This window comes from Triturus cristatus, chromosome 2_1, assembly GCF_964204655.1.
Source record: "Triturus cristatus chromosome 2_1, aTriCri1.1, whole genome shotgun sequence".
Classification (NCBI taxonomy): domain Eukaryota; kingdom Metazoa; phylum Chordata; class Amphibia; order Caudata; family Salamandridae; genus Triturus; species Triturus cristatus.
In genome coordinates, this window is record NC_140581.1 from 990,097,189 (window position 1) to 990,121,047 (window position 23,859).

General features: G+C 51.7%; 4 pseudogenes; all 4 read right to left on the reverse strand.

Moving 5' to 3' along the window:
• Nucleotides 1-1,682: 1,682 nt before the first annotated feature.
• Nucleotides 1,683-2,620, reverse strand: LOC146866187 (uncharacterized; annotated as a pseudogene).
• Nucleotides 2,621-12,152: 9,532 nt separating this feature from the next.
• LOC146866188 (uncharacterized) lies at nucleotides 12,153-13,066 on the reverse strand (annotated as a pseudogene).
• A 4,615-nt stretch (nucleotides 13,067-17,681) lies between these two features.
• On the reverse strand, nucleotides 17,682-20,266 carry LOC146866189 (uncharacterized; annotated as a pseudogene).
• Nucleotides 20,267-21,264: 998 nt separating this feature from the next.
• Nucleotides 21,265-22,204, reverse strand: LOC146866190 (uncharacterized; annotated as a pseudogene).
• Nucleotides 22,205-23,859: the final 1,655 nt, after the last annotated feature.

Consider the following 23,859-nt stretch of genomic DNA (forward strand, 5'->3'; position numbering starts at 1 on the left):
TGTTCCCATGAGGCACAGGGTCAAGACTGATTTGCATGTGGCTGGGTCTGAACTGAGGTGGCGACATGAGCTAAAGAACGATGATGGATTCAACTCAGATCTGTGACAGGGGTGAGTGTCTGAAAAGTTTCAGCGCACCGTCCATCATCTCCTTGTGTTAGCTTAGCACTATATGGAGCCCAACCTCTTGAGTCTTTGTTAAGCCACCAGTCAATGTACTGGATAAAGTCACTGAGGCACTGTAGAGACCCCAACCCTAGAAGTACTGTTACATTATTAGCAAGTGTTTTACGGCTGTTCTTGGGATACTATGCAGAATCTTTTCTGCTTGCTCTCCCTCTGACCTCTTCTCTGAGTAGAGGTCCCCATAGAAGTCCGTCTCAACCTTCCTAATGTTCTCCCTTGTATCACAGAGGGTTCCCTCATTATTGTGCAGTTGAACCAGAGGAGTGTGCGCAGAGTGGATTTTCTTAAAGAAGAAGGAGTTGCATTTCTCCCCCTTCTCCAAGTTCTCAACCTTGGAACGGAAAGTGATCCTCCTGGATTCGTCATGAAAGTGCTCGCTCAGCTCTTTCTTCACTACTTCCAGAGGGCTCATGAAGTCCCATCCCCGGAGTTGCAGGTCGTGCAGTTCTTCCAGCTCTTGCTGTAGTCTACTGAACTACCTCTTTCTCCTCCTTGCAACCTGCCTGCCCATATTCTTTAAAAAAACCTGGACCCTTCCTTTTACCGATTCCTACCATTCCCCTGTGGACTCGAATGTGTCTTTCATGGCGTGCCACTGGGTGAATGTCCCCCTCAGCTCTTCCTTCACCCACTCTTTCTCCAGCACAGAGCTATTCAGTTTCCAAGTGCTTGGACCTGTCAGGAACTTGCCCGTCAGTTCCTCTTGGAAGTGTATAGCTCTGTTGTCAGAGAAATGCACTGTCACCATTGAATGTTGCCTAAGCTTCCCTGATTGAGAGGTAAAGATGAAATCTATCCTGGAGCGCAAGGACCATCAGGGAGACTCCAGGTGAAGTTCCTGGCGTTCGCCCCAATGGACCCAATGACATCTGTCAGGGAGGCCTCACCCACTATCTCCACCAGTAGTTTCGCAGCATCATCCATCCATCCTTCCCCAGCCTTGGCCCCGCATCTACCACCTGCTTCTAGAATACAGTTGAAGTCCCCACCCATCAAAATTGTTCTCTAGGTGACCAGTTGTGGCCTGAGGGGCTGTAACAGCTCCCGTCGCTCGCCTACGTCAGAAGGGGCATACACATTGATAAGTCTAACTGGCTCTCATGCCCACAAACCGTGGACGACAAGAGCCCTGCCGCCCTCCAGTTCAGTGACTGAGTCTATTGTAAAACGCCTTCCTCTGACTAAGGTAGCCACTCCTACAGACCTACTGCTGTTCCCTCCAGACCACAAGGAAGGCCCTAGGGTCCACTGCTGTTCTAGGTGCGTGTATGATGTTGCAAAGGGGATGGGGCATTCCTGAGTCATGTACACATCACACTCCTGGCTGGCAAGAAAACTCAGAGTACTAGCACATCTGCGCCTGTCTCAAATACTTCTGACATTTACGGAAACTAATGAAATTACCATCATTAATTCGTTTTTAGGAGTTAACTTAATACTTAAAGACTAATTATCAAGTGAAAGCAATTGGTTACAAATACAGTTGACAAGGCTACTTACAGGGCTGGTTGAGCCTTCTGTTGGGTCTCCGGTGCTGGGCCTTCCTGCTCGGCAGCTGTTGCTTGCTGTTGCACAATGGCTGCTCCACACTCTTGGCTGGGCTTGGGGTCTACCTCCTCCAGGGTGACGGGCAGGTCTTGCTCTTGGTCCTCAATTGCGGTCTCCACCTCTTCTACTCTTGCTGGTGATGGGGGTGGGGATGCTTTCATGGAGCTTGCCATCTCCTTCAGCACTTTCGTCACTTGCTTGAGTTGCTCATCTGGGGTGTCTTGTTCCAGCTGCTTTTCTTCTTCCGAATCCTCAAGCCCGTAGTAGGGGTTGTGGGTGCTCACAGCTCCCTTGCTTGTTTCTTCGAAGTCCGTTGAGTGGCTCCTTTTCCTGCGCTTCTATGTTGTCCAGGGATCTTCCTCCTGGTCCTCGGTGGCAGCTTGGGTGGGAGTCTCCATTGGCTCAGGAATGGCAGGTGTGGTATCGTTGGGTGTCTGTAACTCCAGGACCTTGGCGGTGTCCTGGTTGGGCTTGGGTATGTTCTGTTTGGAGCCCTTCCCTCTCACAGTCCCCCTCTCCCGCCGCGGAGCTGGGACTGGAGGCCTGGTCTTGGCCGCCTCCTCCGGTTGCTCTCTCCATGGAGGTTTGGCAGCTTGGGAGTAGGATTTGGCTCTTTTTGGGCAGTCCTTAAAGAGGTGGCCTACACCCCCACAGAGGTTGCATGGGGTTTTCTCTTTGTAGGACGTTGCCGTGTGGCCTTCTTGTTTGCAGTTCCTGCATACTTGCGCTGTGCAGTCCTTGTTGGTGTGGCCTGGTTTGCTGCACCTGTTGCTTAGTTTGAGCTGTTCAGGGTAGTACAGGTATCCTGAGTCGCGCCCTAGGGAGAAGCTGGAATGGGGTGGTGGATTTCATCTGGGGCCGACGGGTCCTCTTTCAGCTTCACCATCACTGTCCATTTACCATCCCAGATGCCGTCACTGTCCAGGTTGTGGGAGGGTTATTTTGTCACTGTACAGTGGCGGCATGGGAAAGTTGTCAGGTCTTGGATATTGACGTTTGGGTTGCAGATGTGCACGGTCATTCTCTTAACCTCCTGCATGAGCTGGCATTCCAGGTGGAAGTCAGAAAAAGGTTTCTCCTCCCGTCATGACCAGCACATCTGCCAATACCTCCTGCAGATTTGTTCAGACATGAACGTAAGGTGCCTTTGGGTGCATCTGACATGATGCATCAGATTTCTGCTGCTGTGAACCCCATCTTTGTTACCAGCAGCTCAGTGAATATCTTCCTGTTCAGGTGCGGAGATGAAGACTGATTTGCATATGGTTGGGTCTGAACTGAGGCGGCGAAGTGAGCTAAAGAACAATGATGGATTCAACTCAGATCTGGGACTGGAAGGGAGTGTCTGAAAAGTTTCATTGCTCCGTCCATCATCTCCTTGTGTTTGCTTTGTTCGCCCTAAGTTACAAGGGTATGCCCAGACGTGGGTCCCTTGCTCACTTTGCCACTGGATTCAAGCTAGCATGGATGAGGACGGGTGTTACCCCGAAACTGGTCCCAGGATGCTTGTTTCTGGTTCAGGGAAGACCTGGCTTGGCAGTTCGATCTGTACTATTCCCATGAGACACAGGGTCAAGACTGATTTGCATGTGGCTGGGTCTAAACTGAGGTGGCAAAGTGAGCTTAAAAACGATGATGGATTCAAACCAGATCTGTGACTGGGGGTGAGTGTGTGAAAAGTTTCAGTGCTCCATCCATCATCTCCTTGTGTTTTCTTTGTTTGCCCTAAGTTGGCAGGGTATGCCCAGACATGGGTCCCTTGCTCACTTTGCCACTGGATTCAAGCTAGCCTGGCTGATGAGGGTTGTTACCCCGAAACCGGTCCCAGGATGCTTGTTTCTGGTTCAGGGAAGACCTGGCTTGGCAATTCGATCTGGACTTTTCCCATGAGACGCAGGGTCAAGATTGATTTGCATGTGGCTGGGTCTGAACTGAGGTGGGGACGTGAGCTAAAGAACAGTGATGGATTCAACTCAGATCTGTGACGGGGTGAGTGTCTGAAAAGATTCAGCACTCCGTCCATCATCTCCTTGTGTTTGCTTAGCACTATATGGAGCCCAACCTCTTGAGCCTTTGTTAAGCCACCAGTCAATGTACTGGATAAAGTCACTCAGGCGCTGTAGAGACCCCAACCCTAGAAGTACTGTTACATTACTAGCGAGTGTTTTATGGCTGTTCTTGGGATACCAGACAAACTTTTCTGCTTGATCTCCCTCTGACCTCTTCTCTGAGTAGAGGTCCCCACAGAAGTCCGTCACAACCCTCCTTATGTCCTGCCTTGTGTCACAGAGGGTTCCCTCCTTATTGCGCAGTTGAACCAGAGGGGTGTGCGCAGAGTGGATTTTCTTAAAGAAGAAGGAGTTGCATTTCTCCCTCTTCTCCAAGTTCTCCACCTTGGAACGAAAATGATCCTCCTGGATTCGTCAGGAAAATGCTCACTCAGCTCTTTCTTCACTACTTCCAGAGGGCTCATGACGTCCCATCCCGGGATTGCAGGTCGTGCAGTTCTTGCAGCTCTTGCTGTAGTCTACTGAACTCCCTCTTTCTCCCCCTTGCAACCTGCCTGCCCACATTCTTGAAAAAAACCTGGACCTTGCCTTTTACCCATTCCTACCATTCCCCTGTGGACTCAAATGTGTCTTTCATGGCCTGCCACTGGGTGAGTGTCTCCCTCAGCTCTTCCTTCACCCCCTCTTTCTCCAGCAGAGGGCTATTCAGTTTCCAAGTGCCTGGACCTGTCAGGAACGTGTCTGTCAGTTCCCCTTGGAAGTGGATAGGTCTGTGGTCAGAGAAATGCACTGTCACCATTGATTGTTACCTAAGCTTCACTGATTGAGAGGTAAAGATTAAATCTATCCTGGAGCACAAGGAACCATCAGGGAGACTCCAGGTGAAGTTCCTGGCGTTCGCCCCCATGGACCCAATGACATCTGTCAGGGAGGCCTCAGCCACCACCTCCACCAGTAGTTTTGCTGCATCATCCATCTTCCTTCCCCAGCCTTGGCCCCGCATCTACCACCAGCTTCTAGAATACAGTTGAATTCCACACCCATCAAAATTGTTCTTGAGGTGACCAGCTGTGGCCTGAGCCGCTGAAACAGCTCCCGTCGCTCGCCTACGTCAGAAGGGGCGTACACATTGATAAGTCTAACTAGCTCTCCTGCCCATGAACCGTCGACGACAAGAGCCCTGCCGTCCTCCAGTTCAGTGACTGAGTCTATTGTGAAACGCCTTCCTCTGACTAAGGTAGCCACTCCTACAGACCTACTGCAGTTCCGTCCAGACCAAAAGGAAGGCCCTTGGGTCCACTGCTGTTCTAGGTGCGTGTATGATGTTGCAAAGGGGATGGAGCAATCCTGAATCATGTACACATCACACTCCTGGCTGGCAAGAAAACTCAAAGTACTAGCACATCGGCGCCTGTCTCTAATACTTCTGACATTTACGGAAACTAATGAAATAGCCATCATTAATTAGTTTTTAAGAGTAAACTTAATACTTAAAGACTAATTATCAAGTCAAAGCAATTGGTTACAAACACAGTTGACAAGGCTACTTACAGGGCTGGTTCAGCCTTCTCTCCGGTGCTGGGCCCTCCTACTCGGCAGCTGTTGCTTGCTGTTTCACAATGGCTGCTCCACACTTGGCTGGGCTTGGGGTCTACCTCCTTGAGGGTTACGGGCAGGTCTTGCTCTTGGTCCTCGATGACGGTCTCCACCTCTTCTACTCTTGCTGGTGATGAGGGTGGGGACGCTTCCATGGAGTTTGCCATCTCCCTCATCACTTTCGTCACTTGTTTGAGTTGCTCATCTGGTGTGTCTTGTTCTGGCTGCTTTTCATCTTCCGAATCCTCAAGCCCGGAGTAGGGGTTGTGGGTGCTCTCAGCTTTCTTGCTTGTTTCTTCGGAGTCCGTTGGGTGCCTCCTTTTCCTGCGCTACTGTGTTGTCCAGGGATCTTCCTCCTGGTCCTCGGTGGCAGCTTGGGTGAGAGTCTCCATTGGCTCGCTCTGCTCACCGGGCTGAGGGATGGCAGGTGTGGTATCGTTGGGTGTCTGTAACTCCGGGACCTTGGCGGTGTCCTGGTTGGGCTTGGGTATGTTCTGTTTGGAGCCCTTCCCTCTCCCGCCGCGTGGCTGGCATTGGAGTCCTGGTCTCGGCCGCCAACTCCGGTTGCTCTCTCCACGGAGGCTTGGCAGCTTGGGCGTAGGATTTGGCTCATTTTGGGCAGTCGTTAAAGAGGTGTCCTACACCCCCACAGAGGTTGCATGGGGTTTTCTCTTTGTAGGACTTTGCTGTGTGGCCTTCTTGTTTGCAGTTCCTGCAGTCCTTGCCGGTGTGGCCTGGTTTGCTGCACCTGTTGCATAGTTTGGGCTGCCCAGGGTAGTACAGGTATCCTGAGTCACGCCCTAGGGAGAAGCTAGAAGGGGGATGGTGGATTCCATCTGGGGCCGACGGGTCCTCTTTCAGCTTCACCATCACTGTCCAGGTTGCGGGAGGGTTCTTTCGTCACTATGCAGTGGCGGCTTGGGAAGGTTGTCAGGTCTTGCATATTGACGTGTGGGTTGTAGACATGGACGGTAATTCTCTTAACCTCCAGCATGAGCTGGCATTCCAGGTGGAAGTCAGAGAAAGGTTTCTCCTCCCGTCGTGACCAGCACATCTGCCAATACCTCCTGCAGATTTGTTCAGACTGAACGTAAGCAGGTAGGTGCCTTTAGGTACATCCGACATGATGCTCCAGATTTCTCCTGCTGTGAACCCCATCTTGGTTACCAGCAGCTCAGTGAATATCTTCCTGCTCAGGTGCAGAGATTTAGAATGATTTGCATATGGCTGGGTCTGAACTGAGGCGGCGAAGTGAGCTAAAGAACAATGATGGATTCAACCCAGATCTGTGATTGGGGAGAGTGTCTGAAAAGTTTCAGCTGTCCGTCCATCATCTCCTTGTGTTTGCTTTGTTCGCCCTAAGTTACAAGGGTATGCCCAGACGTGGGTTCCTTGCTCACTTTGTCACTGGATTCAAGCTAGCCTGGCTGATGAGGGGTGTTACCCTGAAACCGGTCCCAGGATGCTTGTTTCCGATTCAGGGAAGACCTGGCTTGGCCGTTTGATCTGGACTGTTCCCATGAGGCACAGGGTCAAGACTGATTTGCATGTGGCTTGGTCTGAACTGAGGTGGCGACGTGAGCTAAAGAACGATGATGGATTCAACTCAGATCTGTGATGGGGTGAGTGTCTGAAAAGTTTCAGCACTCCGTCCATCATCTCCTTGTGTTTGCTTAGCACTATATGGAGCCCAACCTCTTGAGTCTTTGTTAAGCCACCAGTCAATGTACTGGATAAAGTCACTCAGGCGCTGTAGAGACCCCAACTCTAGAAGTACTGTTACATTACTAGCGAGTGTTTTATGGCTGTTCTTGGGATACCATGCAGAATCTTTTCTGCTTGATCTCCCTCTGACCTCTTCTCTGAGTAGAGGTCCCCATAGAAATCCGTCACAACCTTCCTAATGTCTTCCCTTATGTCACACAGGGTTCCCTCCTTATTGCGCAGTTGGACCAAATGGGTATGCGCAGAGTGGATTTTCTTAAAGAAGAAGGAGTTGCATTTCTCCCCGTTCTCCACCTTGGAACGGAAAATGATCCTCCTGGATTTGTCAGGAAAATGCTCTCTCAGCTCTTTCTTCACTACTTCCAGAGGGCTCATGACGTCCCATTCCCAGAATTGCAGGTCGTGCAGCTCTTGCTGTAGTCTACTGAACTCCCTCTTTCTCCTCCTTGTAACCTGCCTGCCCATATTCTTGAAAAAAACCTGGACCCTGCCTTTTACCTATTCCCACCATTCCCCTGTGGACTCGAATGTGTCTTTCATGGCCTGCCACTGGATGAATGTCTCCCTCAGCTCTTCCTTCACCCCCTCTTTCTCCAGCAGAGTGCTATTCATTTTCCAAGTGCTTGGACCTGTCAGGAACTTGCCCGTCAGTTCCCCTTGGAAGTGAATAGCTCTGTGGTCAGAGAAATGCACTGTCACCATTGAATGTTATCTAAACTTCTCTGATTGAGAGGTACAGATGAAATCTATCCTGGAGCGCAAGGAACCATCAGGGAGACTCCAGGTGAAGTTCCTGGCGTTCGCCCCCATGGACCCAATGACATCTGTCAGGGAGGCCTCACCCACCATCTCCACCAGTAGTTTTGCATCATCATCCATCCATCCATCCATCCATCCCCAGCCTTGGCCCCGCATCTACCAACTGCTTCTAGAATACAGTTGAAGTCCCCACCCATCAAAATTGTTCTCTAGGTGGCCTGAGGAGCTGAAACAGCTCCCGTCGCTTGCCTATGTCAGAAGGGGCATACACATTGATAAGTCTAACTGGCTCTCCTGCCCACGAACCGTCGACGGCAAGAGCCCTGCCGCCCTCCAGTTCGGTGACTGAGTCTATTGTGAAACGCCTTCCTCTGACTAAGGTAGCCACTCCTACAGACCTACTGCTGTTCCCTCCAGACCACAAGGAAGGCCCTAGGGTCCACTGCTTTTCTAGGTGCGTGTATGATGTTGCAAAGGGGATAGGGCATTCCTGAGTCATGTACACATCACACTCCTGGCTGGCAAGAAAACTCAGAGTACTAGCACTTCTGCGCCTGTCTCTAATACTTCTGACATTTACGGAAACTAATGAAATTACCATCATTAATTTGTTTTTAAGAGTAAATTTAATACTTAAAGACTAATTATCAAGTCAAAGCAATTGGTTACAAATACAGTTGACAAGCCTACTTACAGGGCTGGTTCAGGCTACTGTTGGGTCTCCGGTGCTGGGCCTTCCTGCTCGGCAGCTGTTGCTTGCTGTTGCCCAATGGCTGCTCCACACTCTTGGCTGGGCTTGGGGTCTACCTCCTCCAGGGTGACGGGCAGGTCTTGCTCTTGGTCCTCAATTGCTTTCTCCACCTCTTCTACTCTTGCTGGTGATGGGGGTGGGGACGCTTTCATGGAGTTTGCCATCTCCTTCAGCACTTTCGTCACTTGCTTGATTTTCACATCTGGGGTGTCTTGTTCCAGCTGCTTTTCTTCTTCCGAATCCTTAAGCCCGGAGTTGGGGTTGTGGGTGCTCACAGCTCCCTTGCTTGTTTCTTCGAAGTCCGTTGAGTGGCTCCCTTTCCTGCGCTTCTGTGTTGTCCAGGGATCTTCCTCCTGGTCCTCGTGGCAGCTTGGGTGGAAGTCTCCATTGGCTTGCTGTGCTCACCGGGCTCAGGGATGGCAGGTGTGGTGTCATTGGGTGTCTGTAACTCCGGGACCTTGGCGGTGTCCTGGTTGGGCTTAGGTATGTTCTGTTTGGAGCCCTTCCCTCTCCTAGTCCCCCTCTCCTGCCGTGGGGCTGGGAGTGGAGGCCTGGTCTCGGCCGCCTCCTCCGGTTGGTCTCTCCACGGAGGTTTGGCAGCTTGAGTGTAGGATTTGGCTCAATTTGGGCAGTCCTTAAAGAGATGGCCTACACCCCCACAGAGGTTGCATGGGGTTTTCTCTTTGCAGGTCTTTGCCGTGTGGCCTTCTTGTTTTCAGTTCCTGCATACTTGCGCTGTGCAGTCGTTGCCGGTGTGGTCTGGTTTGCTGCACCTGTTGCATAGTTTGGGTTGCCCAGGGTAGGACAGGTATCCTGAGTCGCGCCCTAGGGAGAAGCTGGAAGGGGGGTGGTGGATTTCATCTGGGGCCGACGGGTCCTCTTTCAGCTTCATCATCACTGTCCATTTACCATCCCAGATGCCGTCACTTTCCAGGTTGCGGAGGGTTCTTTCGTCACTGTGCAGTGGTGTGGCGTAGGAAGGTTGTCAGGTCTTGGATATTGACGTGTGGGTTGCAGATGCGCACGGTCATTCTCTTAACCTCCTGCATGAGCTGGCATTCCAGGTGGAAGTCAGAAAAAGGTTTCTCCTCCCGTCATGACCAGCACATCTGCCAATACCTCCTGCAGATTTGTTCAGACATGAACGTAAGGTGCCTTTGGGTGCATCTGACATGATGCACCAGATTTCTGCTGCTGTGAACCCCATCTTTGTTACCAGCAGCTCAGTGAATATCTTCCTGTTCAGGTGCGGAGATGAAGACTGATTTGCATATGGCTGGGTCTGAACTGAGGTGGCGAAGTGAGCTAAAGAACAATGATGGAGTCAACTCAGATCTGGGACTGGAAGGGAGTGTCTGAAAAGTTTCATTGCTCCGTCCATCATCTCCTTGTGTTTGCTTTGTTCGCCCTAAGTTACAAGGGTATGCCCAGACGTGGGTCCCTTGCTCACTTTGCCACTGGATTCAAGCTAGCATGGATGAGGACGGGTGTTACCCCGAAACTGGTCCCAGGATGCTTGTTTCTGGTTCAGGGAAGACCTGGCTTGGCAGTTCGATCTGTACTATTCCCATGAGACACAGGGTCAAGACTGATTTGCATGTGGCTGGGTCTAAACTGAGGTGGCAAAGTGAGCTTAAAAATGATGATGGATTCAAACCAGATCTGTGACTGGGGGTGAGTGTCTGAAAAGTTTCAGTGCTCCATCCATCATCTCCTTGTGTTTTCTCTGTTTGCCCTAAGTTGGCAGGGTATGCCCAGACATGGGTCCGTTGCTCACTTTGCCACTGGATTCAAGCTAGCCTGGCTGATGAGGGTTGTTACCCCGAAACCGGTCCCAGGATGCTTGTTTCTGGTTCAGGGAAGACCTGGTTTGGCAATTCGATCTGGACTTTTCCCATGAGACGCAGGGTCAAGATTGATTTGCATGTGGCTGGGTCTGAACTGAGGTGGGGATGTGAGCTAAAGAACGGTGATGGATTCAACTCAGATCTGTGACAGGGTGAGTGTCTGAAAAGTTTCAGCACTCCGTCCATCATCTCCTCGTGTTTGCTTAGCCCTATATGGAGCCCAACCCCTTGAGTCTTTGTTAAGCCACTAGTCAATGTACTGGATAAAGTCACTCGGGCGCTGTAGAGACCCCAACCCTAGAAGTACTGTTACATTACTAGCGAGTGTTTTATGGCTGTTCTTGGGATACCAGACAGAAACTTTTCTGCTTGATGTTCCTCTGACCTCTTCTCTGAGTAGAGGTCCCCATAGAAGTCAGTCACAACCTTCCTTATGTCCTCCCTTGTGTCACAGAGGGTTCCCCCCTTATTGCGCAGTTGAACCAGAGGGGGTACGCGCAGAGTGGATTTTCTTAAAGAAGAAGGAGTTGCATTTCTCCCCCTTCTCCAAGTTCTCCACCTTGGAACGAAAATGATCCTCCTGGAGTCGTCAGGAAAATGCTCGCTCAGCTCTTTCTTCACTACTTCCAGAGGGCTCATGATGTCCCATCCCGGGATTGCAGGTCGTGCAGTTCTTGCAGCTCTTGCTGTAGTCTACTGAACTCCCTCTTTCTCACCCTTGCAACCTGCCTGCCCACATTCTTGAAAAAACCTGGACCCTTCCTTTTACCCATTCTTACCATTCCTCTGTGGACTCAAATGTGTCTTTCATGGCCTGCCACTGGGTGAGTGTCTCCCTCAGCTCTTCCTTCACCCCCTCTTTCTCCAGCAGAGAGCTATTCAGTTTCCAAGTGCCTGGACCTGTCAGGAACGTGTGTCAGTTCTCCTTGGAAGTGGATAGCTCTGTGGTCAGAGAAATGCACTGTCACCATTGAATGTTATCTAAACTTCACTGATTGAGAGGTAAAGATGAAATCTATCCTGGAGCACAAGGAACCATCAGGGAGACTCCAGGTGAAGTTCCTGGCATTCGCCCCCATGGACCCAATAACATCTGTCAGGGAGGCCTCACCCACCATCTCCACCAGTAGTTTTGCATCATCATCCATCCATCCATCCTTCCCCAGCCTTGGCCCCGCATTTACCACCTGCTTCTAGAATACAGTTGAAGTCCCCACCCATCAAAATTGTTCTCTAGGTGGCCTGAGGAGCTGAAACAGCTCCCGTCGCTTCCCTACGTCAGAAGGGGCATACACATTGATAAGTCTAACTGGCTCTCCTGCCCACGAACCGTCGACGGCAAGAGCCCTGCTGCCCTCCAGTTCGGTGACTGAGTCTATTGTGAAACGCCTTCCTCTGACTAAGGTAGCCACTCCTACAGACCTACTGCTGTTCCCTCCAGACCACAAGGAAGGCCCTAGGGTTCACTGCTGTTCTAGGTGCGTGTATGATGTTGCAAAGGGGATAGGGCATTCCTGAGTCATGTACACATCACACTCCTGGCTGACAAGAAAACTCAGAGTACTAGCACGTCTGCGCGTGTCTCTAATACTTCTGACATTTACGTAAACTAATGAAATTACCATCATTAATTTGTTTTTAAGAGTAAACTTAATACTTAAAGACTAATTATCAAGTCAAAGCAATTGGTTACAAATACAGTTGAAAGCCTACTTACAGGGCTGGTTCAGGCTACTGTTGGGTCTCCGGTGCTGGGCCTTCCTGCTCGGCAGCTGTTGCTTGCTGTTGCACAATGGCTGCTCCACACTCTTGGCTGGGCTTGGGATCTACCTCCTCCAGGGTGACGGGCAGGTCTTGCTCTTGGTCCTCAATTGCGGTCTCCACCTCTTCTACTCTTGCTGGTGATGGGGGTGGGGACGCTTTCATGGAGTTTGCCATCTCCTTCAGCACTTTCGTCACTTGCTTGAGTTGCTCATCTGGGGTGTCTTGTTCCAGCTGCTTTTCTTCTTCTGAATCCTCAAGCCCGTAGTAGGGGTTGTAGGTGCTCACAGCTCCCTTGCTTGTTTCTTCGAAGTCCGTTGAGTGTCTCCTTTTCCTGCGCTTCTGTGTTGTCCAGGGATCTTCCTCCTGATCCTCGGTGGCAGCTTAAGTGGGAGTCTCCATTGGCTCAGGAATGGCAGGTGTGGTATCGTTGGGTGTCTGTAACTCCAGGACCTTGGCGGTGTCCTGGTTGGGCTTGGGTATGTTCTGTTTGGAGCCCTTCCCTCTCCCAGTCCCCCCTCTCCCGCCGCAGAGCTGGGACTGGAGGCCTGGTCTTGGCCGCCTCCTCCGGTTGCTCTCTCCATGGAGGTTTGGCAGCTTGGGCGTAGGATTTGGCTCTTTTTGGGCAGTCCTTAAAGAGGTGGCCTACACCCCCACAGAGCTTCCATGGGGTTTTCTCTTTGTAGGACGTTGCCGTGTGGCCTTCTTGTTTGCAGTTCCTGCATACTTGCGCTGTGCAGTCCTTGTTGGTGTGGCCTGGTTTGCTGCACCTGTTGCTTAGTTTGAGCTGCCCAGGGTAGTACAGGTATCCTGAGTCGCGCGCTAGGGAGAAGGGGGTGGTGGATTTCATCTGGGGCCGACGGGTCCTCTTTCAGCTTCACCATCACTGTCCATTTACCATCCCAGATGCCGTCACTGTCCAGGTTGTGGGAGGGTTATTTTGTCACTGTACAGTGGCAGCATGGGAAGGTTGTCAGGTCTTGGATATTGACGTGTGGGTTGCAGATGTGCACGGTCATTCTCTTAACCTCCTGCATGAGCTGGCATTCCAGGTGGAAGTCAGAAAAAGGTTTCTCCTCCCGTCATGACCATCACATCTGCCAATACCTCCTGCAGATTTGTTCAGACATGAACGTAAGGTGCCTTTGGGTGCATCTGACATGATGCACCAGATTTCTGCTGCTGCGATCCCCATTTTCGTTACCAGCAGCTCAGTGAATATCTTCCTGTTCAGGTGCGGAGATGAAGACTGATTTGCATATGGCTGGGTCTGAACTGAGGCGGCGAAGTGAGCTAAAGAACAATGATGGATTCAACTCAGATCTGGGACTGGAAGGGAGTGTCTGAAAAGTTTCAGCGCTCCGTCCATCATCTCCTTGTGTTTGCTTTGTTCGCCCTAAGTTACAAGGGTATGCCCAGACGTGGGTCCCTTGCTCACTTTGCCACTGGATTCAAGCTAGCATGGATGAGGACGGGTGTTACCCCGAAACTGGTCCCAGGATGCTTGTTTCTGGTTCAGGGAAGACCTGGCTTGGCAGTTCGATCTGTACTATTCCCATGAGACACAGGGTCAAGACTGATTTGCATGTGGCTGGGTCTAAACTGAGGTGGCAAAGTGAGCTTAAAAACGATGATGGATTCAAACCAGATCTGTGACTGGGGGTGAGTGTGTGAAAAGTTTCAGTGCTCCATCCATCATCTCCTTGTGTTTTCTTTCTTTGCCCTAAGTTGGCAGGGTATGCCCAGACATGGGTCCCTTGCTCACTTTGCCACTGGATTCAAGCTAGCCTGGCTGATGAGGGTTGTTACCCCGAAACCGGTCCCAGGATGCTTGTTTCTGGTTCAGGGAAGACCTGGTTTGGCAATTCGATCTGGACTTTTCCCATGAGACGCAGGGTCAAGATTGATTTGCATGTGGCTGGGTCTGAACTGAGGTGGGGATGTGAGCTAAAGAACGTTGATGGATTCAACTCAGATCTGTGACAGGGTGAGTGTCTGAAAAGTTTCAGCACTCCGTCCATCATCTCCTCGTGTTTGCTTAGCCCTATATGGAGCCCAACCCCTCGAGTCTTTGTTAAGCCACTAGTCAATGTACTGGATAAAGTCACTCGGGCGCTGTAGAGACCCCAACCCTAGAAGTACTGTTACATTACTAGCGAGTGTTTTATGGCTGTTCTTGAGATACCAGACAAACTTTTCTGCTTGATGTTCCTCTGACCTCTTCTCTGAGTAGAGGTCCCCATAGAAGTCAGTCACAACCTTCCTTATGTCCTCCCTTGTGTCACAGAGGGTTCCCTCCTTATTGCGCAGTTGAACCAGAGGGGTGTGCGCAGAGTGGATTTTCTTAAAGAAGAAGGAGTTGCATTTCTCCCCCTTCTCCAAGTTCTCCACCTTGGAACGAAAATGATCTTCCTGGATTCGTCAGGAAAATGCTCGCTCAGCTCTTTCTTCACTACTTCCAGAGGGCTCATGATGTCCCATCCCGGGATTGCAGGTCGTGCAGTTCTTGCAGCTCTTGCTGTAGTCTACTGAACTCCCTCTTTCTCCCCCTTGCAACCTGCCTGCTCACATTTTCGAAAAAACCTGGACCCTTCCTTTTACCCATTCCTACCATTCCTCTGTGGACTCAAATGTGTCTTTCATGGCCTGCCACTGGGTGAGTGTCTCCCTCAGCTCTTCCTTCACCCCCTCTTTCTCCAGCAGAGAGCTATTCAGTTTCCAAGTGCCTGGACCTGTCAGGAACGTGTCTGTCAGTTCTCCTTGGAAGTGGATAGCTCTGTGGTCAGAGAAATGCACTGTCACCATTGAATGTTATCTAAACTTCACTGATTGAGAGGTACAGATGAAATCTATCCTGGAGCGCAAGGAACCATCAGGGAGACTCCAGGTGAAGTTCCTGGCGTTCGCCCCCATGGACCCAATGACATCTGTCAGGGAGGCCTCACCCACCATCTCCACCAGTAGTTTTGCATCATCATCCATCCATCCATCCCCAGCCTTGGCCCCGCATCTACCAACTGCTTCTAGAATACAGTTGAAGTCCCCACCCATCAAAATTGTTCTCTAGGTGGCCTGAGGAGCTGAAACAGCTCCCGTCGCTCGCCTACGTCAGAAGGGGCGTACACATTGATAAGTCTAACTAGCTCTCCTGCCCATGAACCGTCGACGACAAGAGCCCTGCCGTCCTCCAGTTCAGTGACTGAGTCTATTGTGAAACGCCTTCCTCTGACTAAGGTAGCCACTCCTACGGACCAACTGCAGTTCCGTCCAGACCAAAAGGAAGGCCCTTGGGTCCACTGCTGTTCTAGGTGCGTGTATGATGTTGCAAAGGGGATGGAGCATTCCTGAATCATGTACACATCACACTCCTGGCTGGCAAGAAAACTCAAAGTACTAGCACATCGGCGCCTGTCTCTAATACTTCTGACATTTACGAAAACTAATGAAATAGCCATCATTAATTAGTTTTTAAGAGTAAACTTAATACTTAAAGACTATTTAAGGGAACCAACACCGGACAACAGAACCTCCTTCAAGCTTGCCACCCGGAAGCACCACCAGCTGATCCGCGCCGCCAAGAAAACAGCATTCAAGGACCGGCTGGACAACAACGCACACAACTGCAAGGAACTCTTCAACATCGTGAAAGAGCTATCCAACCCCAGCGCAGGAAACAACGACATCACCCCATCGCAAGACCTCTGCAACTCCCTCGCCTCATACTTCCACAACAAGATCGCGGACATACACAACAGCTTCAACAACCAACCAACGCACACCACGACAGAACAACCACCCCCCACCACCACCCTCCACGCCTGGACCCCGATCAGCACCGAAGACACCATCCGCACGATGAACTCCATCCACTCCGGATCACCGACCGACCCCTGCCCTCACCATGTCTTCAACAAGGCCGACGCTGTCATCGCACCCCACCTGCGAGACATCATCAACACATCCTTCGACACCGCCACCTTCCCCGAGAGCTGGAAGCACGCCGAACTCAGCGCTCTACTCAAGAAACCCACAGCGGACCCCACCGAACTCAAGAACTACCGCCCCATCTCGCTCCTCCCGTTTCCAGCCAAAGTCATCGAGAAGACCGTCAACAAGCAGCTGGCCGCCTTCCTCGAGACGAATGGATCCCTCGACCCCTCACAGTCTGGCTTCCGAGCCAACCACAGCACCGAGACCGCCCTCATCGCCGCCACCGATGACATCCGAGCCCTGATGGACAACGGAGAAACAGCGGCCCTCATCCTCCTAGACCTCTCCGCGGCATTCGACACTGTCTGCCACCGCACCCTAGTACAGCGCCTCAGCAACGTCGGAATCCAGGACAAGGCTCTGGAATGGATCATCTCCTTCCTCGACGGAAGAACACAGAGAGTCCGCCTACCACCGTACAAGTCAGAGGCCACCGAAGTCATCTGCGGCGTCCCCCAAGGATCCTCGCTGAGCCCCACCCTCTTCAACGTCTACATGAGCCCCCTCGCGGCCATCGCACGCCAACACAACCTCAGCATAATCTCCTACGCTGACGACACCCAGCTGATCCTCTCCCTGACCAACGACCCCGCCGCCGCAAGAGCCAACCTGCACGAAGGGATGAAAGAGGTAGCCGAGTGGATGACGACCAGCCGCCTGAAACTGAACTCAGACAAGACGGAGGTCCTCATCCTGGGCTCTTCACCCTCCGCCTGGGACGACTCCTGGTGGCCTCCCGCCCTGGGCACCGCACCCAAACCGACAGACCATGCACGCAACCTGGGCTTCATCCTGGACTCCTCCCTCTCCATGACCAGACAAGTCAACAACGTCTCCTCGGCGTGCTTCAACATCCTACGCATGCTACGGAAGATCTTCTGGTGGATCCCCACCGAGACCAGGAAGACCGTCACCCAGGCCCTCGTCACTAGCCGACTGGACTACGGCAACGCCCTCTACGCCGGTACCACCGCCAAGCTCCAGAAGAGACTCCAGCGGATCCAGAACGCCTCAGCCAGACTCATCCTCGACATCCCACGAACCAGCCACATCTCCGGACATCTGAGAGACCTACACTGGCTCCCCGTCAACAAAAGAATCACCTTCCGCCTCCTCACCCACGCACACAAAGCCCTACACGACCAAGGCCCGAGCTACCTCAACAGCCGAATCAACTTCTACGCTCCCAAACGCCACCTCCGTTCAGCCAACCACGCCCTCGCCGCGGTCCCCCGCATCCGAAGAGCGACTACAGGAGGAAGGTCCTTCTCCTACCTGGCCGCCAAGACCTGGAACTCCCTCCCGACCGACCTGCGCCTGACCCAAGACCACCTCTCCTTCAGGAAGAAGCTGAAGACCTGGCTGTTCGAGCAGTAGCGGCACCCCCCCTACCCCCAGCGCCTTGAGACCCTACGGGTATGTAGTGCGCTTTAGAAATGTCTTTGATTGATTGATTGATTGATTTATCAAGTCAAAGCAATTGGTTACAAACACAGTTGACAAGGCTACTTACAGGGCTGGTTCAGCCTTCTCTCCGGTGCTGGGCCCTCCTACTCGGCAGCTGTTGCTTGCTGTTTCACAATGGCTGCTCCACACTTGGCTGGGCTTGGGGTCTACCTCCTTGAGGGTTACGGGCAGGTCTTGCTCTTGGTCCTCGATGACGGTCTCCACCTCTTCTACTCTTGCTGGTGATGAGGGTGGGGACGCTTCCATGGAGTTTGCCATCTCCCTCATCACTTTCGTCACTTGTTTGAGTTGCTCATCTGGTGTGTCTTGTTCTGGCTGCTTTTCATCTTCCGAATCCTCAAGCCCGGAGTAGGGGTTGTGGGTGCTCTCAGCTTTCTTGCTTGTTTCTTCGGAGTCCGTTGGGTGCCTCCTTTTCCTGCGCTCCTGTGTTGTCCAGGGATCTTCCTCCTGGTCCTCGGTGGCAGCTTGGGTGAGAGTCTCCATTGGCTCGCTCTGCTCACCGGGCTGAGGGATGGCAGGTGTGGTATCGTTGGGCGTCTGTAACTCCGGGACCTTGGCGGTGTCCTGGTTGGGCTTGGGTATGTTCTGTTTGGAGCCCTTCCCTCTACCAGTCCCCCTCTCCCGTCGCGTGGCTGGGATTGGAGTCCTGGTCTCGGCCGCCAACTCCGGTTGCTCTCTCCACGGAGGCTTGGCAGCTTGGGCGTAGGATTTGGCTCATTTTGGGCAGTCGTTAAAGAGGTGTCCTACACCCCCACAGAGGTTGCATGGGGTTTTCTCTTTGTAGGACTTTGCTGTGTGGCCTTCTTGTTTGCAGTTCCTGCAGTCCTTGCCGGTGTGGCCTGGTTTGCTGCACCTGTTGCATAGTTTGGGCTGCCCAGGGTAGTACAGGTATCCTGAGTCACGCCCTAGGGAGAAGCTAGAAGGGGGATGGTGGATTCCATCTGGGGCCGACGGGTCCTCTTTCAGCTTCACCATCACTGTCCAGGTTGCGGGAGGTTTCTTTTGTCACTATGCAGTGGCGGCTTGGGAAGGTTGTCAGGTCTTGCATATTGACGTGTGGGTTGTAGACATGCACGGTAATTCTCTTAACCTCCAGCATGAGCTGGCATTCCAGGTGGAAGTCAGAGAAAGGTTTCTCCTCCCGTCGTGACCAGCACATCTGCCAATACCTCCTGCAGATTTGTTCAGACTGAACGTAAGCAGGTAGGTGCCTTTGGGTACATCCGACATGATGCTCCAGATTTCTCCTGCTGTGAACCCCATCTTCGTTACCAGCAGCTCAGTGAATATCTTCCTGCTCAGGTGCCGAGATGAAGACTGATTTGCATATGGCTGGGTCTGAACTGAGGCGGCGAAGTGAGCTAAAGAACAATGATGGATTCAACCCAGATCTGTGACTGGGAGAGAGTGTCTGAAAAGTTTCAGCTGTCCGTCTATCATCTCCTTGTGTTTGCTTTGTTCGCCCTAAGTTACAAGGGTATGCCCAGACGTGGGTTCCTTGCTCACTTTGCCACTGGATTCAAGCTAGCCTTGATCATGAGGGGTGTTACCCCGAAACTTGTCCCAGGATGCTTGTTTCTGGTTCAGGGAAGACCTGGCTTGGCAGTTCGGTCTGTACTATTCCCATGAGACACAGGGTCAAAACTGATTTGCATGTGGCTGGGTCTAAACTGAGGTGGCGAAGTGAGCTAAATAACGATGATGGATTCAACCCAGATCTGTGACTGGGGGTGAGTGTCTGAAAAGTTTCAGCGCTCCATCCACCATCTCCTTGTGTTTGCTTTGTTTGCCCTAAGTTGGCAGGGTATGCCCAGACGTGGGTCCCTTGCTCACTTTGCCACTGGATTCAAGCTAGCCTGGCTGATGAGGGGTGTTACCCCGAAACCGGTCCCAGGATGCTTGTTTCCGATTCAGGGAAGACCTGGCTTGGCCGTTTGATCTGGACTGTTCCCATGAGGCACAGAGTCAAGACTGATTTGCATGTGGCTTGGTCTGAACTGAGGTGGCGACGTGAGCTAAAGAACGATGATGGATTCAACTCAGATCTGTGATGGGGTGAGTGTCTGTCTGAAAAGTTTCAGCACTCCGTCCATCATCTCCTTGTGTTTGCTTAGCACTATATGGAGCCCAACCTCTTGAGTCTTTGTTAAGCCACCAGTCAATGTACTGGATAAAGTCACTCAGGCGCTGTAGAGACCCCAACTCTAGAAGTACTGTTACATTACTAGCGAGTGTTTTATGGCTGTTCTTGGGATACCATGCAGAATCTTTTCTGCTTGATCTCCCTCTGACCTCTTCTCTGAGTAGAGGTCCCCATAGAAATCCGTCACAACCTTCCTAATGTCTTCCCTTATGTCACACAGGGTTCCCTCCTTATTGCGCAGTTGGACCAAATGGGTGTGCGCAGAGTGGATTTTCTTAAAGAAGAACGAGTTGCATTTCTCCCCGTTCTCTACCTTGGAACGGAAAATGATCCTCCTGGATTTGTCAGGAAAATGCTCTCTCAGCTCTTTCTTCACTACTTCCAGAGGGCTCATGACGTCCCATTCCCAGAATTGCAGGTCGTGCAGCTCTTGCTGTAGTCTACTGAACTCCCTCTTTCTCCTCCTTGTAACCTGCCTGCCCATATTCTTGAAAAAAACCTGGACCCTGCCTTTTACCTATTCCCACCATTCCCCTGTGGACTCGAATGTGTCTTTCATGGCCTGCCACTGGGTGAATGTCTCCCTCAGCTCTTCCTTCACCCCCTCTTTCTCCAGCAGAGTGCTATTCATTTTCCAAGTGCCTGGACCTGTCAGGATCTTGCCCGTCAGTTCCCCTTGGAAGTGAATAGCTCTGTGGTCTGAGAAATACACTGTCACCATTGAATGTTATCTAAACTTCTCTGATTGAGAGGTACAGATGAAATCTATCCAGGAGCGCAAGGAACCATCAGGGAAACTCCAGGTGAAGTTCCTGGCGTTCGCCCCCATGGACCCAATGACATCTGTCAGGGAGGCCTCACCCACCATCTCCACCAGTAGTTTTGCATCATCATCCATCCATCCATCCATCCCCAGCCTTGGCCCCGCATCTACCAACTGCTTCTAGAATAAAGTTGAAGTCCCCACCCATCAAAATTGTTCTCTAGGTGTCCTGAGGAGCTGAAACAGCTCCCGTCGCTTGCCTATGTCAGAAGGGGCATACACATTGATAAGTCTAACTGGCTCTCCTGCCCATGAACCGTCGACGGCAAGAGCCCTGCCGCCCTCCAGTTCGGTGACTGAGTCTATTGTGAAACGCCTTCCTCTGACTAAGGTAGCCACTCCTACAGACCTACTGCTGTTCCCTCCAGACCACAAGGAAGGCCCTAGGGTTCACTGCTGTTCTAGGTGCGTGTATGATGTTGCAAAGGGGATAGGGCATTCCTGAGTCATGTACACATCACACTCCTGGCTGGCAAGAAAACTCAGAGTACTTGCACTTCTGCGCCTGTCTCTAATACTTCTGACATTTACGGAAACTAATGAAATTACCATCATTAATTTGTTTTTAAGAGTAAATTTAATACTTAAAGACTAATTATCAAGTCAAAGCAATTGGTTACAAATACAGTTGACAAGCCTACTTACAGGGCTGGTTCAGGCTACTGTTGGGTCTCCGGTGCTGGGCCTTCCTGCTTGGCAGCTGTTGCTTGCTGTTGCACAATGGCTGCTCCACACTCTTGGCTGGGCTTGGGGTCTACCTCCTCCAGGGTGACGGGCAGGTCTTGCTCTTGCTCCTCAATTGCGGTCTCCACCTCTTCTACTCTTGCTGGTGATGGGGGTGGGGACGCTTTCATGGAGTTTGCCATCTCCTTCAGCACTTTCGTCACTTGCTTGAGTTGCTCATCTGGGGTGTCTTGTTCCAGCTGCTTTTCTTCTTCCGAATCCTCAAGCCCGTGGTAGGGGTTGTGGGTGCTCACAGCTCCCTTGCTTGTTTCTTCGAAGTCCGTTGAGTGGCTCCTTTTCCTGCGCTTCTGTGTTGTCCAGGGATCTTCCTCCTGGTCCTCGGTGGCAGCTTGGGTGGGAGTCTCCATTGGCTCGCTGTGCTCACCAGGTTCAGGAATGGCAGGTGTGGTATCGTTGGGTGTCTGTAACTCCAGGACCTTGGCGGTGTCCTGGTTGGGCTTGGGTATGTTCTGTTTGGAGCCCTTCCCTCTCCCAGTCCCCCTCTCCCGCCGCGGAGCTGGGACTGGAGGCCTGGTCTTGGCCGCCTCCTCCGGTTGCTCTCTCCATGGAGGTTTGGCAGCTTGGGCGTAGGATTTGGCTCTTTTTGGGCAGTCCTTAAAGAGGTGGCCTACACCCCCACAGAGGTTGCATGGGGTTTTCTCTTTGTAGGACTTTGCCGTGTGGCCTTCTTGTTTGCAGTTCCTGCATACTTGCGCTGTGCAGTCCTTGTTTTTGTGGCCTGGTTTGCTGCACCTGTTGCATAGTTTGAGCTGCCCAGGGTAGTACAGGTATCCTGAGTCGCGCCCTAGGGAGAAGCTGGAAGGGGGGGGGGTGGATTTCATCTGGGGCCGACGGATCCTCTTTCAGCTTCACCATCACTGTCCATTTACCATCCCAGATGCCGTCACTGTCCAGGTTGTGGGAGGGTTATTTTGTCACTGTACAGTGGCGGCATGGGAAGGTTGTCAGGTCTTGGATATTGACGTGCGGGTTGCAGATGTGCACGGTCATTCTCTTAACCTCCTGCATGAGCTGGCATTCCAGGTGGAAGTCAGAAAAAGGTTTCTCCTCCCGTCATGACCAGCACATCTGCCAATACCTCCTGCAGATTTGTTCAGACATGAACGTAAGGTGCCTTTGGGTGCATCTGACATGATGCACCAGATTTCTGCTGCTGTGAACCCCATCTTCGTTACCAGCAGCTCAGTGAATATCTTCCTGCTCAGGTGCAGAGATGAAGACTGATTTGCATATGGCTGGGTCTGAACTGAGGCGGCGAAGTGAGCTAAAGAACAATGATGGATTCAACTCAGATCTGGGACTGGAAGGGAGTGTCTGAAAAGTTTCAGCGCTCTGTCCATCATCTCCTTGTGTTTGCTTTGTTCGCCCCAAGTTACAAGGGTATGCCCAGACGTGGGTCCCTTGCTCACTTTGCCACTGGATTCAAGCTAGCATGGATGAGGACGGGTGTTACCCCGAAACTGGTCCCAGGATGCTTGTTTCTGGTTCAGGGAAGACCTGGCTTGGCAGTTCGATCTGTACTATTCCCATGAGACACAGGGTCAAGACTGATTTGCATGTGGCTGGGTCTAAACTGAGGTGGCAAAGTGAGCTTAAAGACGATGATGGATTCAAACCAGATCTGTGACTGGGGGTGAGTGTCTGAAAAGTTTCAGTGCTCCATCCATCATCTCCTTGTGTTTTCTTTGTTTGCCCTAAGTTGGCAGGGTATGCCCAGACATGGGTCCCTTGCTCACTTTGCCACTGGATTCAAGCTAGCCTGGCTGATGAGGGTTGTTACCCCGAAACCGGTCCCAGGATGCTTGTTTCTGGTTCAGGGAAGACCTGGTTTGGCAATTCGATCTGGACTTTTCCCATGAGACGCAGGGTCAAGATTGATTTGCATATGGCTGGGTCTGAACTGAGGTGGGGATGTGAGCTAAAGAACGTTGATGGATTCAACTCAGATCTGTGACAGGGTGAGTGTCTGAAAAGGTTCAGCACTCCGTCCATCATCTCCTTGTGTTTGCTTAGCACTATATGGAGCCCAACCCCTTGAGTCTTTGTTAAGCCACTAGGCAATGTACTGGATAAAGTCACTCGGGCGCTGTAGAGACCCCAACCCTAGAAGTACTGTTACATTACTAGCAAGTGTTTTATGGCTGTTCTTGGGATACCAGACAGAAACTTTTCTGCTTGATGTTCCTCTGACCTCTTCTCTGAGTAGAGGTCCCCATAGAAGTCAGTCACAACCTTCCTTATGTCCTCCCTTGTGTCACAGAGGGTTCCCTCCTTATTGCGCAGTTGAACCAGAGGGGTGTGCGCAGAGTGGATTTTCTTAAAGAAGAAGGAGTTGCATTTCTCCCCCTTCTCCAAGTTCTCCACCTTGGAACGAAAATGATCTTCCTGGATTCGTCAGGAAAATGCTCGCTCAGCTCTTTGTTCACTACTTCCAGAGGGCTCATTATGTCCCATCCCGGGATTGCAGGTCGTGCAGTTCTTGCAGCTCTTGCTGTAGTCTACTGAACTCC